The sequence below is a fragment of the Macrobrachium nipponense genome, chromosome 9 (genome assembly GCF_015104395.2).
Source record: "Macrobrachium nipponense isolate FS-2020 chromosome 9, ASM1510439v2, whole genome shotgun sequence".
NCBI lineage: Eukaryota > Metazoa > Arthropoda > Malacostraca > Decapoda > Palaemonidae > Macrobrachium > Macrobrachium nipponense.
Window position 1 is genome coordinate 27,473,949 of NC_061110.1, and position 15,761 is coordinate 27,489,709.

Here is a 15,761-nt window from a genome sequence, read left to right on the forward strand (position 1 = left end):
TTAAATGGTAATAATTATTATCAAACACACTTTTACTGATAACAAATGTTTATGATTTACGGGATACTCTAAAGTAATTTAGCCATTTTAATGCTAGGTGAGTGGAGTGAATCAAGACAATTTTTGTGTATTTTCATTGCTTTCGTGCTTTTAATTATGATTTTTATATGCGGCCACCGACCAAGCCATCTTGTTTGTTGTTGCTTTATTCCTTTTGAAACTACTATTGCCTTTAACTTCTACTATTTATATTCTAAATTCTATTTCAAAAATGATCGCACCTTAGTAAGCCCTTTCGAAGAAAAATAAAGAGACGTAAAATAAAACGCAGGAGAAATAATAAAGATAAACCCTATCGGAGAAAATGAGCGATATAAGGCTGCGGTGGAGGACTGTTTACAACCACACTACAGTCTTCCTTAAGCTCACAGACGCAAACAAGCAGAATTTTGCCAGAAACACCTTTCTAGGCCTAACCGAGAGGAGAGGGAAAGATCGCCGCTAAGGTGAATATGGTAAAACAGGAAACTCATCGACAGAGGGAAGAAAAATAGGAAAATGCTGATGAAAGACTCCTTTTAATTCCCGCTGTCCTTATGCCATCAAGGGTTCTTGCTCTTGGACAGCCCGTAAACGGAAAGGAAGGAAAATTATTATGTACATTCTCTCATATAACGCAGCGGAGGAAAGATATGCACAAGCCTCTATTTGTGGTCTACGCAAAACAGTGGTGACAAGACCATTCCAACTCAAGCATTGTGGTTTTCTACTAGTAGTGAGGATAGACAGTGTTTTTAAAAATGAAAGCAACAGACAATTTAATGGTTAACAGTTTGGCACATGCAAGCAAATTCCAACGTTGAATGTTGATTGATAGTGATAATGTTGAACTTTCTAAGTGAAAAACATTGTGTTATGTAGACAATGAATGATGGAACAATACTCAAATGAATGTATGAAGAGAATCATCTAGATTCTTACTTGATAAGAAAAGAATCAAGAGTCTTACTAGATTAAGAAAAGACATAAATCTCCAAAACATCGAAGTTTTCCTATTTCTACTTTGTGTCATATCAGGTATCTCTAGGACCCGAAAATAAGAACAGTATTAGCAACATAAGCCGGCGACCTCACCTGGAGACGCCGGTATAATAGTGTATCCTATCACCCACACAGCGCTACCATATATGGTACCATATACTATATTTGGATTCACAGAAGGCCCACTGATCCCATTTCTGTAGGTTTATCTCCCCCCCCCCCCCACCCCCCCCCCCCCCCCCCCCCCCCCCCCCCCCACCTCAACAGCAGTTGCAATAGCCTGTGAATGAGTGAATATAATGCTTCACTGAGAGGATAATACGACTGTTAATAATTAGTATGTTTATAACGAAGCAGAGTTGGTCTGCTAAAGCCCCAGTCATAACAGTAAGAATGAGAGAATGTGAGGTAATAAAACCATAAGCTTGCATTTCCCAGTGGGACGTCATGCACTGAAAGAACGCGAAAAGAAAGCACAGGTAATACCCTCGTTAATCCTACTTGATACACAAAGAATGAACACGTAATTCTGTATGCCGTTTTCACAACCAATGTTACCTTCGGGAAAGCTTATTAAAACGGAAGCATTCTGCTTTAGCAGTATTTCATTTCCTTACTTTCAAACAACAGCAACTTAATCCTCATAGCGGCTAGTCTTATCATGTCCATTCTCAAAAATTCACCGATGAAGTACAAAAAACAGGTCGGTATTTCCTAAAGACTTATGATTCATACCAAATTGAATACAGCAAAGAATAATATGTGAGACTTTCGAATTTTTTCAACCAAGCAACTGTATAACAATAACTTACTTCTTTCATTGACAACCCGGGCCTCACTGTAACCCGTCATCTTTCGCATTAGATTTTTCAAATGAATGTCTTAATAATGATTAAGAAATCATTATCATTATTAAGCAATATTACAGAATCTTTACTCTCCACTACAAAGAGCTACTCATTAACAATAGAAACCAATCGATGTCAGTCATAGGCATCCTACAAGACCGTTAACACTTCATTTTTAGCAAACTGTCCCTGAATTTTGTACCTGGAAATGGTCACTAGCTGGAATATAATTGGTCTGTTAATGTGATCATTATTATTGTCAGCAATGTTTGGGCGTAAAACTGAATCAAATTCAGAGGTAATTATGATTAGTGGTTGTTCTCCCCCTAGGTGGGATAAGATATTAAGGTAGGCTTACGGGAAACCTGTGCCACGTTATATTCTTGGCCTTTTACATGGTCTGCGTTTTTTTCATGATCCATCTCTTCACTTTTAAAATCAATATGTCAAAACATAATTATTTTTTTTAAATAAATACCATTATATATGCTGTGTGTCGGTATATTGTTAAATTTTCCATCAATACAGTAGCACCAGAATAGGCTGATAACTATAGTAATTCTGATATCAAAAGAATTACAGAAAATTTGTTTTACTTGTATTTATACTTTACTTGATGAATTTTCGGCTCCGTAATAAAATCTGACATTTTTACCCCAAAATGTATCCTGCTTCTAATGAAAAACTACATTATTCCGTAGGGATCTATCAGATAGTGCCTTGAATATATCAATCAACGCCATATATATATATATATTAACTATATATATATATCATACGCCATAATATATATATATATATATATATATTGTATATAATATATATATTATATATATATATATATATATAGAAGTATAATCAATTATATCTATATATATATATATTATATATATATATATATATAAATAGTGTTAAATGATGAGAAGCATACATGCTGTTGAGAGCACCTAAATAATACATGAAAATTTCCACTCAATTCGTCTTATACGTGATATTTTTCAAACTAAATTGGACTTTTGGCTAAACACAAAAATTATGCTAGCTAAAAGGTATGTCACATACCAAGGCTTACGAGAATCAAAGGCTCAAAGAGAATTTTCATGTAAACCAAATTCTCACACTCGTGAAGATGAATGCAACATTCCGTATTATCCTTTCGACAGTAAATGATAGGGATGGCTACTTCAAACTGAGCAGATTTGCATATGATAGTGGAAATGCATATCAACCAAATTTACCCTCACCTCTTCAAAGAAATTCCCTCTATTCGTTAAATTTGCTACTGCATCTGTTTACCTCTGCGTACACTTCTACTACGATATCATTCAACTATTAGGCAGTAAAACTTAAGGAACGCATAAGGTTACGTTATAACTTGATAAAGAAATGATAGGAGATAAACTTCATGGTTTAATGCAAACTCCAGTATCAAAATTAGCCCAACCCCACCCCACCCCCAATAAAAAAAGATTAGCATAAACAAAATGAGCAACTGGAAAGCTAAGCTAAATCACAATATAATACCTAGAGTAAAGAGGGCCAGGTAATCTAAATCCTTTTAGTATTGCTACCACAGAATACATCTCAATCTCAAAGGGACAACAACAGGAAACTGCTCTGTAATGGCATTAAACTATGTGCGTCCAAAGTGATTTCATTTTCATATCATTTCATATCATTAAGGACCGAAGTGAATCTCAGAATTCCGTTTGTACTTACACAGGACGTATGCATTTCCTATTAGTTCTCTAAAGACAAATTAGGTCTCTAAAGACAAATTAAGTCTTTAAAGACAAATTAGGTCTCTAAAGACAAGTGAAAAGTATACAGCTTCTAGTACGCCTACATCACGTTGCTTATGTTAGACACCTTCAGCCTTATCTAGTCTTATTCGTTTTCTTTCTAAACTCTAATAGAAGAAATACAAATTCTCGTGGTTTTTTTTCTTTTGTGGGATAAAGACGCTTTCATTCATTACCTCTGTTGGTACACCAGCCCCAATGCGTGCCATGGCCCTTGGAACAAAACCCCTCTAAGTCTGTTGTTCCCGTTTTAGTTCAAGCTGGCCTTATGTCAGCACGAGCTCCTAAGCTGTAGGTTTCGGCACGTCTTTTTACCCTATCGATAACCCCTCAGGATACAACCAAGATGCCACAAAAGTACCTGATAATAGTTAGTTAGAATGTGAATATTCTAGGTAGTACTTATTATCTCCATAAGAAGTGAGACGTTGGCTCAGCGTTAAAATTGACCACAAATAATTGAATACAGCAATTAAGACTCGCTACTGTCAGTGTCCGTGTAATGTTTTGCCTCGATAAGTCATCCCAGTGGTATCCTCCTTTTAGCGTAACCATGAGGTAGGTACCTGGAGGTTCTCTGGGGTAAAAAAGACAACCCAAAAGTTTCACGCCATCTCAATCTAGCCTTCAATTAGATCGCCAAAGACATCGCGTTAACCATAACCACTGCATATTCACAAGCATTTTATTCGTTTACTAAAAAAAACTAATGACTCGGCCATTCCGTTTTATCTAAATTTATGCTAATGAGCAAATGTCTTTGACACGTTTAAATTATTTGCTGAAGCATCCGTAAAGAATCACAACGAAAATCAAGAATGTGAGGATGATTTACAGAGCTTAACCTACATTACGTATATGATTCTTTCTCAGACAGTGACAGTTCATGAGCTAGAGAATGAGAAAAAAATTACAATACAGCCATATTAAACCCGGATACAGTCATTCACCATCTTTCTTGTAAAAGTAAAAAGAATTCTGCCGTTATGCTGGAAGAAAATTCGCCAGATTTATGAAGAAAAAAAAAATTCTGTCTTAGTTAATTTTCAATTATAATATAAGAAATTACACAAGTAATTTTATATATAAAAGTGAACGACAAAATTTGGCACGTGGCCATCATTTTACCCAACTTACATAACAGGGTAAGTTTCAAACCAGTACCCCCCGCCCTTCCACTTCCCCCTTCCCGCTACCTTTGCAACTTAAGGTACATAAACTCTCCGGGTTTATCATACCTCATTTCACGTACTAGAGACCATACAAATATATTAATGAAAATGCTTTTCAGTAATACCTGGATAAAAAAGGGCCAGTCATCATAGTAATAACAGGATAAAAGGGGCAGGTGGCACGGTAAGATCTGGTTAAAGGTGACAGACGGCGTATTATTACCTAGATAAAGGGTAGAGAGATAGCGCAGTAATAATTGGATAAAAGGGACTATCACTACAGTGATACCTGGATAAAAGGGACAGACAGCACGGTAATAACTGAGTAAAGGTGACAGCCAGTTGAGTAATACCTGGTTAAAGGTGTCAGTCACCATTGTAATACCTGGATAAAGGGACAGACAGAACAGTAATACCTGGATAAAAGGGACAGTCACCACATTAATACCTGGATTAAAGGGACAATCACCACATGAATACCTGGATAAAAGCGACAGCCACCACAGTAATTTCTGGTTAAAAGGGACAGTCTTCATAGTAACCCCTTGATAAAAGAGACAGACTGCACAGCGATACCTGTCAGTTCACCCACGGCGTTCGAAGGATGAACGTTCCCATGAAAAAAAGTAGAACTGTCAGTCGGACTGTCATCACAAACCGTCTCCCCCTCCTTCCCTTTTCCCTTCCCTCTCCCTTTCTCCCTACCCTCTCCCTCCCTCTTCCCTCCCCCTCCCCTTTCCCTTTTCTTTCCCCCTACACACAGACTGTCGCTCAGAGTTTTCCCGTCCAGCGCAGGGGTGGTCAGCTAGTTATGAATATATAAATTTGTCACGAAGACAGGGACTGACAAAACAAACCCTACTACTCTCAAAACTCTCATTTATTCAGGCCTCCGGAAATCCTCCTATCACGCAGAAGGTAGTTGCTAAGCTGAATAAAACGTGAAGTTTCTGCTGAGTAAAATCTTAAATAATGATATTTTCAAGTTTCGCTAAATATAACAAAATCTAGCTACCTGCCCGTGTTGACATTCTTTGTTTTAGAATAGAACATTCCAATCGGGTTTCTATGGTGCGTCGGAAAAAATATGGAAACATACAATCTCTTTCAAATTCGTTTGTAGGTAACGGATTTCAGTTAAACTATTTAGAAAAATCATTCACGCGGTGGGGGGGGGGGAGGGGTGATGCCGCGTGTTGTAGGAGGAGCGAGGAGATGTGGGGACAGGCCGGCTTACGAGAAGAGGAACCGAAAGGCACCTACCTGAAAACTCTGGAGATGAACTGCCGAAGCGACGACCTGCGGTCGTTGTCCCGACCGAGATCTGAGGGCAAATTCGGGAGGTGAATGTGCGCGTGGCGGTGGACAGGTGGAGAACAGTCGACTTCTTCAGATATCTCCACTTTCCTCTCCGGCTTCTTTTCTCCACCGCCACCACCACCTTCCTTCCCATCTCCCCCTCCTCCTCCTCTTTCCCGCTTCATGCAGGACGTCTCCTCATTCGTATCTCCCGCCACTGTTCCCTTCTCGAGGCAGAAAACTAAGAAGAAGACGGGCGCGCCGTTGCACCAGCCTGAGCAAGATTACACCGATTGTTTTCTTCTCTTTGCCGTTAAAGTCATGAGTTATGAATGCAAGGATGCATTTCTTTTGAAGAACACGGGGAAGCACTACCTCATCAGAATAAAGATCTCAAAGGGACACTTCACTATGGTATAATCAAGACCAAAGTACCATTTTCTTCATTAAAGACCTATTCTTGGACCAATCGTGTCATAGAAGTTTTAACTGAATCGAAAAGAGAGACTGCCTTAAACGGGGAACCATTGACCTAAAACTTTTTAGACGTAAGGACTCTTCTCAAACATTTACTTAACTATTTTCAAATAGTAGAGTAAAGTGAGTATGTTCTTTTATGAGACTGAAGTTTTCAGTTCTGCTCTATAATATAGAGCTGAGCTTGCTTGTTCTATCTGTTTTCATTGTCGATATGTTTGGGATCAAGGCTGTCGTTAATGTTCTAACCAAGAAGGTATTTTTATGCCTTTATTGGAATACTGAACTCTGGTTGAGGGTCCTATCAGAACACACGCACTGCTCCTCCGACCTGAATCTGAAATGACAGAAATGAAGGCATTATCAATATGTTGAATCAAACAAATCATATGAAAGAAACAAGAGCATTTATTATGTCGTTGAACCTTGCTACTTTCAATCTAGTTTTGCTAAATGTTATTTATTGTTGTAAATTAACCTGGCATCTTGCCGTCTCACGTAATCAATGTATCATATTCACTGGGGCCTCAAACACGATTTAGAAGTTCGTTTATCGTATTACAAGAATGAAAGGGGGGGGGGTGTATACTCAAGCCAAGATTTTTTAGCAGGCCAGAGAGAGAGAGAGAGAGAGAGAGAGAGAGAGAGAGAGAATGCACATGGGTATAGTCAGTAAACTGCAATTCTTGAGTAATCTAATCCATAATGGTATGAATTTTAGTATTTTCACTTTTTAGATTTGACAATCCTTTAAAAAACAGAACACCAAATTTGCCTATTAGGCTGATGCAGCATTTAAACATTAAAAACCTGACGGCAATAAAAAAAAATCCTGAAAGTTAAACAATGATGTGCTAGAAAAAATAGCCTCCTGATCCTCCTGAAAGTTAAACAATGATGTGGCTAGAAAAATAATTAAGTTAATAACATTTTCCATACTACTGCTACGGCTCCTTTACACTATAATTAAAACCATATATAAAGACCTAAAATTAGATTACAATGACTTTTCGATACCAGTGAGAGAGTAATATTATATATAATGTAAACGACAGGTTATGATGATGAGCACTATAGAAAAACACAACTTTCAGCCTGTTTTCGTTGGAATTTAAGTTAGGAACCATACAGACATACATGCTACATACATACATGACCATTTATATAGTTGTGCTTATTTCCAAATACAAAGAAATAGTTGCGCTAGAGAAAAATTTCATTGTCTGAGCAGGCTCTCTATTCATGATTTACGTAATAAATCATTTTTTTTAATCGTGTAAGAAAGTAAATTATTTCATCCATATTTAGTATTTGTTTAAGCTAAGGAGACCCTAAAACTTCTAAGAAAAAAGGCCTTCAAATATGGCGCTGCCAGTAGGAGGCTGTCCGGGAAATCTAAGTTTATCTCTCCTACTACAAGAGCCAATCTATTCACTGCGGTTTCTCACAAAGTAGGGAGGATTACATATCTTGTTGCTCTGAGTAACCGAGTTAGGGTCAGCCAGGGGGAAATTACCCTCGCAAATTGCTGCACCGTGAAACATTCAATAGCCTCTTTAGTGGCGGGAGAAATTCTAGGGAAAATGTGTTAACGGGCTGTTCGTTTCACGATAAACATCTGTCATTATTTGCTATATTGTATATATATAGGAAAGAGATCAGACTAATAGGTAGAATCACAAGTAACTTCCCAATATTTTTAAACTACCCATAACCCTGTGCATGAAATGTGATTTAGTTTCATAGTCATAAAACTTTCACGGTATCCAGCATAAAATTAATATTTGAAGAGCAAAATAGTACTTGTCCAGGAGAATACCCTTACCCAGAATGCCTGTAAACACTAGAACATGTATACATGGGAACATAGGGCACGCTATATCACTGAAAACAGTCCACTGCGAAACTATAAAAAAAAAAGTTTTGTAAGAAAATACCGATGTCCATATAATATACAGAGATCTGGGGATCAGCAAAATAACTTTGGGGAACTGGCATCCCACAGAATGAGTAGTGGATAGGAACACGTGTCTAAAAAAACAATCGAGACAGGTGCAACAGGTGAATTTGCACATTTTTGCGCAAAAATGCGCAAAGCGAATTTATGGAAGGGAGGCTTCATCGAATTTTCATAAAATTCAAAAAAAAATACAACAGCACAATCAGGTTTCAATAAAGGAAAACGAGAAAAACTAAGAAATGATAAAAGAACTAAAAGGATGTCTAGAAGAGCGTTTTAATGTTCACGATGACTGAGATATACGAACATTTGACAAAATGGCAAATGGTAACTGAATGTAAATAATGGTTTTCACTTACAAAGAATTATACTTGTGAATATTTCTTCAAATGAAAGGAATCAACTCAACGAGATAATCATATGTGCCAAGTGATAATCATCGATAAAATATTCTATTGCACTTTAATAAGAGCAAATAATATTTTTGTAAAGGAAGAGACTCAAAAACTCTGAAAATATTTGTAATAATTTTGTCGTCATTTTTCAACTAATATTTACGAACTATTCGTGTATTTTCAGTAATTCCCAATCCTCAATGAACTTTTCAATAACCAAAACAACAATTAAACAACGGATTGAAAATTAAGTAGACTGAGAATGGAAGGTGAAATTTAACAGACTAATTATTGCTATATCATAATGTGAACGCTGGTTTCCTGTTGGGAAGAAAGTAACGAAGTACTACACAACCAAAAAGTACATTTTAAGTGATAAGTCGTGATACATATAAATATTACCGAAACTAATTTCGGAAAATTATATAAAGGTACTTTATAAGTAACGACACTTTACTAATATATATATCGATATATAATGAAGTATCTTTATAAATAAAGATACTTTATTATATATAAAGATTCCAAGCCAAAATTCTAAAGGAATAACTTGTTAGGAAGAAAAGAATTCCAACGAAAATTAAGATTAAAAGAAAATGGAGTCGATTTATTTGGTGCACTTTAAGCGTTCTAAGTGAAGGGCAACGTTAATGGAACTTACTTTCACACTTTAATGTTAACGAATATCAATTCACATGAAACAAGATAAATTTTCTTAGTGAATTACGCACACGTACAAAATATGATGTAATAAAGAAGAAAACGATTTCAATTTACCTTTAGGACCAAAATATCGCGGAATTCCAAGAGCGAAAATGAGAAATTTATGCATGACAAATCAAGCAATTCTACGAACAAGCACTACAATAAAGAAAAAATAACATCAAACATACGGAGAAACTTAAGCATGGCCTTCGTCGAAGAGTTACGGAAGAAAAAAAAAGTTAAATGATTAATTGCACATTCAAGAGGCAGTTTATTATCATAAATAACGAGGCAAAAATACGGACATAATTATGAATAGGATTTATTCTCGAATACAAAGTGCAATGCAACGGAATTGGTGATAGCTGGGCATTTTAGGAAAAACTTTCAAGGACGTGTGAAAAATGAACAAAAACTAAATTCCTCTACGTAGTATGCGACGTACCACTGAGTAAATGGGGAGAGAGAGAGAGAGAGAGAGAGAGAGAGAGAGAAGAGAGAGAGAGAGAGACCTTACCTTACAGACCTTACATCTTGTTCGGGTTGCCCCAGGTCCCTCAGTGTGAGGCACCTCTAATGCCTACCAGAGAGTTGCTAGTACATCTTCCGGTATATTTTGCATCTTCAATCTTGGATGGTCTGGGATGCAGCTTAGATATTTGTCGAGCTTATTCTTAAACACATCTACGCTCACTCCTGATATATTCCTCAGATGATCAGGCAACGCATTGAATAGACGCTGCATTATCGTTGCAGGTGCGTAGTGGATTAATGTCCTGTGTGCTTTCCTTAGTTTTCCTGGTATAGTTTTAGGCACTATTAATCTACCTCTGCTTGCTCTTTATGATATTTTTAGCTCCATGATGTTTTCGGCTATTCCTTCTATCTGTTTCCATGCCTGAATTATCATGTAGCGTTCTCTTCTCCTTTCTAGACTATATAATTTTAAGGATTGTAGTCTTTCCCAGTAGTCAAGATCCTTAACTTCTATTCTAGCTGTAAAGGACCTTTACACTCTCTATTTGTGCAATATCCAATATTCAAGTGGACTACAAACATATGTTTTATAAAGCATAATCATGTGTTCAGCTTTTCTTGTTTTGAAGTGCCGTAACAACATTCCCATTTTTGCTTTACATTTTGCCAATAGAATTGCTATTTGATCATTGCATAACATGTTCTATTCATCATCACACCAAGGTCTTTAACTGCTTCCTTATTTGATTGTCTCATTATTAGGTCCCATATATGCATATAGCTTTCCTTCTCTGTCTCCATAGTTTATTGATTCAAATTTATCAGAGTTAAATACCATCCTATTAACCTCTGCCCAATCATATGCTTTGTTAAGGTCTCTTTGTAGCGCATTCCTATTTTCATCACAAGTAAGTTCTCTACTTATTCTTGTGTTATCGGCGAAACTACTCACTACCGAGTCCTAAACATTACTGTCTATGTCTGCAATCATAATAACAAACTTTAATGCAGCTAACACCGTACCTTGTGGCACACCGGGTATTACCTTAGCTTCATCCGATTTCTCATCGTTTGCAATAACTATCTGTTTTCTGTTGTGTAAAAATTCTTTTAACCATCTTCCTACTTTATCCACTATATTATGTTTTCTAATTTTCTTCGCTAATATATTATGATCTACCTTGTCAAAAGCTTTTGCAAAGTCTAGATAAACCACATCTGATTCATTTCCACTTTTCAGATTTTTGTATATGTTCTCACGGTGGACTGACAGTTGGGTTTGTGTACTTTTTCCGGGTACGAAACCATGTTGTCCTATATTAAACAAATTATTTGTTATTAAATGTTTCATAATATTTTTCTTCATTACCCTTTCATACACTTTCATAATATGTGATGTTAGACTCACAGGCCTATAATTACTTGCCTCTAGTCTTGATCCACTTTTGAAAGTAGTGGTAATATATGCTAATTTGTGCTCATCATAAATCTTGCCTGTATCTACACTTTGTCTTAATAATATTGCAAGTGGCTTTGCGATAGAATGAACTACTTTCTTTAACAAAATAGCAGGGACACCATCAGGCCCTGCTGCAGATCCATTTTTAATTTCATTAACAGCCTGCACAATATCAGCTTCATTAATACCGATGTCTGCTAAATATTCACTATTTTCATCCCTTACTTCTATATCATTATCTTCATTATCAATTCTAGGGGTGAATTCTCTCTTATATCGTTCTGCATATTTCCTTTTTTTCATTTGTTAATCTCCCTTCAATTCTTAGAGGGCCTAGTTCTATTTTTCTTTTATTCATCTTTTTTGCATATGAGTATAATAGTTTGGGGTTTTGCTTGATATTTACTAGGGTTTTTTCTTCCATATTTACTAGGGTTTTTTCTTCCAAGTCCCGTTTTTCATTTTCTTTTGATTGTATAATCTTTTGTTCTGCATTTTCTATTTTACTTTTTAGTTCGATCACTTTCCATGCATTCGTTTCTTTTGCAAGAGCTTTTTTCCACTTTCTGATTTTCTGGAACAAGATCCTTCTGTCTCTTGGTATGCATGACTGATGTTTATTTTTCTTCTTCGGTATATATTTATCCACTATTTTCTAATATTTTATATAATTTCTCCTTATTTGCCTTAATATCATCACTTATGAAAATGATGTCCCAATCTTTGTTTAATTCTTCATTTATATATTTTTATATTTTTACTGTAGAAGTTGTATTTTCCATATCCTTCCCACTTTTTCATTTCTTGTTTATCTCTGTTTTCACTTGCTTTGGAATGGACTGTTAATCCTATGACATTATGGTCTAAAATACTCGCATTATAAACTATTATTTCTTTAACATAATTCACCTTGTTCACAAATACTAGGTCTAAAGTATTTTCCTTTCTTGTTTACAAGTGATTTATTTGTTGAATGTTGTATTCTAGTAGCATATCTAATAGCTTTTCGAATTGCCTCTTATCTTCTGCACTACTATTACTCTCTTTTTGTATATGTATAAATACAACCACAATCTCCTATTCGTTCTTTCCAGTCTACGAAAGGAAAGTTAGTCTCCAGATAGGAGAATAGTCCAGTCCTTGTGATTTCTACATATATCATCCAATTTTTCTATTATTGTGTCAAACTCTTTAGTATTAGGGGGTCTATATATTACTAAGTTCATTAATTTTTCAGATTCAAATTCTATCGCTATTAGTTCACATTCTTAGAGAGAGAGAGAATAAAAAATAAATCTTTATTTCCTTTGTATACATTTTCCAATAGCCAAAACATTATACACCGACAAGATACATCATCACTAGTTGTATAAAACTCTTTGCTGTGTTTTTCCCTAACTCCTTTCTAAGGACGGCAAGGTCGCCCTATGAATGGGTTACATTCACGTGAGTCTCTTTCTCTCTGCTTCGTCCAGAGTAAAAGTAGTAGGGAGATAATACCTAGGGCACGGGCAGTGTTACAAGGATGTTGCTCAGGTGTAAGATATCCTTACAATTATGAATGGGGATATTAATGGGTTCCAGGGAACTAACCCATATTGACTGCTGTTTCATGTTTCTATGCTCGAGTGAAAGACAGAAATCCGGATTTTCAGCATGACATAAGACGCAGCAAGTTCAAATAAATGTCCGGTGCACTTATGGTTGTCGCGGGAATATCAGGATCAGTTCCTTTAACAACAGAAAGGGGAGCCAAATTTCTGCCTCCACCATTGCCATGGTTAGCATAAGGTAAGAATTGGTTTTCAAGGCATTTCTTCAATCGTGTATGACGTTGCCAGAGCAAAAAGGCTATCAAAAATCTATCCAATTAGGAAATTAAAGCTGGGTGCTCCGATATACAAGAAAATTGAGCATACAGAATGCTTCTTATGATACCAATGCTTCTGTCAAATAATCTTCAGCTGGTCGAGACTCAATAAAGTCCCTGGAATATCCCGAGAATCTGAATAGTGGACGGAATGCTCCTGTTCATGTCAGATTTGCGACATAGACTCAAGAACAGATTTAATGTGAACAGCCAGATGGACTGGGTCCCCGATTTTCAAAACCTGTCACAGGAAGGAAACCCGCCATCTTTGTTTCTTGAGACTCTCATATTCGTATCTGTTCCAGAATTTTCCAATGCGACGGCTAAATGTCGACAAGTCATCAGCGAAGTTCACGAGTGACACAAGCGATACCAGAATGCACAAGAGTGATCTGCACAAGAGTCATCTATCATTATCCAATCATTTAATATAAGAGCAAATGCATTAGTAAATAATAGGAATAGGAAGGGCTGTAGAATTTAGGCCAAAGGCCAAGCGCTGGGACCTAAGAGGTTATTTAACGCTGAAAGGGAAATTGACAATAAGAAGGTTTGGAAGGTGTAACGGGAGGAAAACGTGGCAGTTGCACTATTGAACAAGTGTTAGGAGAGGATGGATAGCTAGATGGAAGAGAGAAAATATGAATGGAGGTACATTAAAAGGAATGAAAGGCTTTGCAGCTAGGGACCGAAGGGACGCTGCAAAGGACCTGAAGTGATGCCTTCAGTGCATCACGTGAGGTGCACTGTCTGTACTAATTTTAATGTTCCGTACGATTAAACAAGACTGTGTGGTCTCATTTATGTAAAGTTCAAAAGTTGACCATATGGTTATTTGGCCGAAAGTAATGACACCAGCTGTGTTACATAACAAAAACCATATAATCCAACTCTTGCACTCATCAATAATGAGCTGTAGTAATTGACGCCAATTACTACACCGATACCATCAAATGTATCAGGAAGTATGTGGCAATCTAATAACGAGATTACTATATTTCTGAAACCCTCCGCATGAGTACACAGTCCGAGATTGTGAACAGACAGACACATCTGCATGCTCTGTGACCCGAGACATTTGTCAAAAATCCTATGAAAGGTATATAGTATATTGTATGTTTGTTTGTATGGTGTTTTTACGCTACATGGAACCAGCGGTTATTCACCAAAGGGACCAACAGCTTTACGTGACTTTCGAACCAAGTCGAGAGTGAACAACTATCACTAGAAATACGCATCTCTCACTCCTCAATGGAATTCTCGAGAATCGAACTCGCGGCCAACGAGTGTGCAGGCCAACACCATACCGACCATGCCACTGAGGTGTTTAATGAAAGGTATAGGTTTCTTCCTCACCCACATAAAGTGGCCACCTAATCTGCACCTCATTACTCTGGCTGAGCCACATCTTCATACAGTGAGTCACTGTATCAAAATGCCCTAAGACCCGAGAATGTGTTTTTGGCCAAATTGTTTTCCCGTTGTTCAATAGGACACAGATGTTGACTAATCAACAGGATGTTAGACTTTTTCATCCTCAGTGAAATGTAGTTGCAATGTCGTGCGCACTGGTGTTTGTCATAGGAGGGCTTCATCAGGCTTGCCTTGGCTCTCTGGAAATAGCAAGAGGAGATCTCAAGGCGAGTACTCCGGAAACAGTCGTTTCAAGGTGTGATGACATTTCATTAATACCAGTCGCGTTCAGTAACACCTTCAAGCAAAGGAATAAGTGGTGGCGTCCATCAAAGTGGTTACATGGAAACTGTTCGACGCAATAGGTATGCAAAGCAAAGATTCACTTTATTCATTCCTTCCCTCACTGCCTTATTTATGACATAAGTAGAATCATTAAAAGGCTCTTTGTTGCTGTGCAGGAACTTCAGCATGAACTTGGCAAGGTGGTGCATGTTGTGAGGTGGAAGACATTAAAAAATTAAATTCTTTGCTGCTGAGTAAGAGTGAAGATCGTTTAAAACGTTACAGAAAGCAAAAAAGGTTAAGCGAATATGTAGAAGATGATAAAAACAGTCTGAAGAATATAACTACCCAAAGGAATTTCAATGTTCTGGGGTTCGGTTACATCACAGCCACAGATTTTAAGTAAATATTCGATTGAAATTAACGTAGCAAAGGAATTTGTGATGGTGTTGATTAAATCGTAATTAGCTTTAGGCCACCAGGTTCGTTTTGAGTCATTGCAGAAAAGCTTTAAAAAATCAATCAAGAGTAAAATTAAAATTTGTGCCAAACACAGTT

General features: G+C 36.8%; 1 protein-coding gene across 1 annotated transcript in view; it reads right to left on the minus strand.

Annotated features, from left to right (window-relative positions):
- The window catches only part of LOC135218411 (Kv channel-interacting protein 4-like), a gene marked incomplete in the record, with an annotated part of 956,178 nt that overhangs the window by 797,186 nt on the left and 143,231 nt on the right, over nucleotides 1–15,761 (minus strand). Inside the window, 1 exon segment of the mRNA XM_064254714.1 lies at nucleotides 6,127–6,976.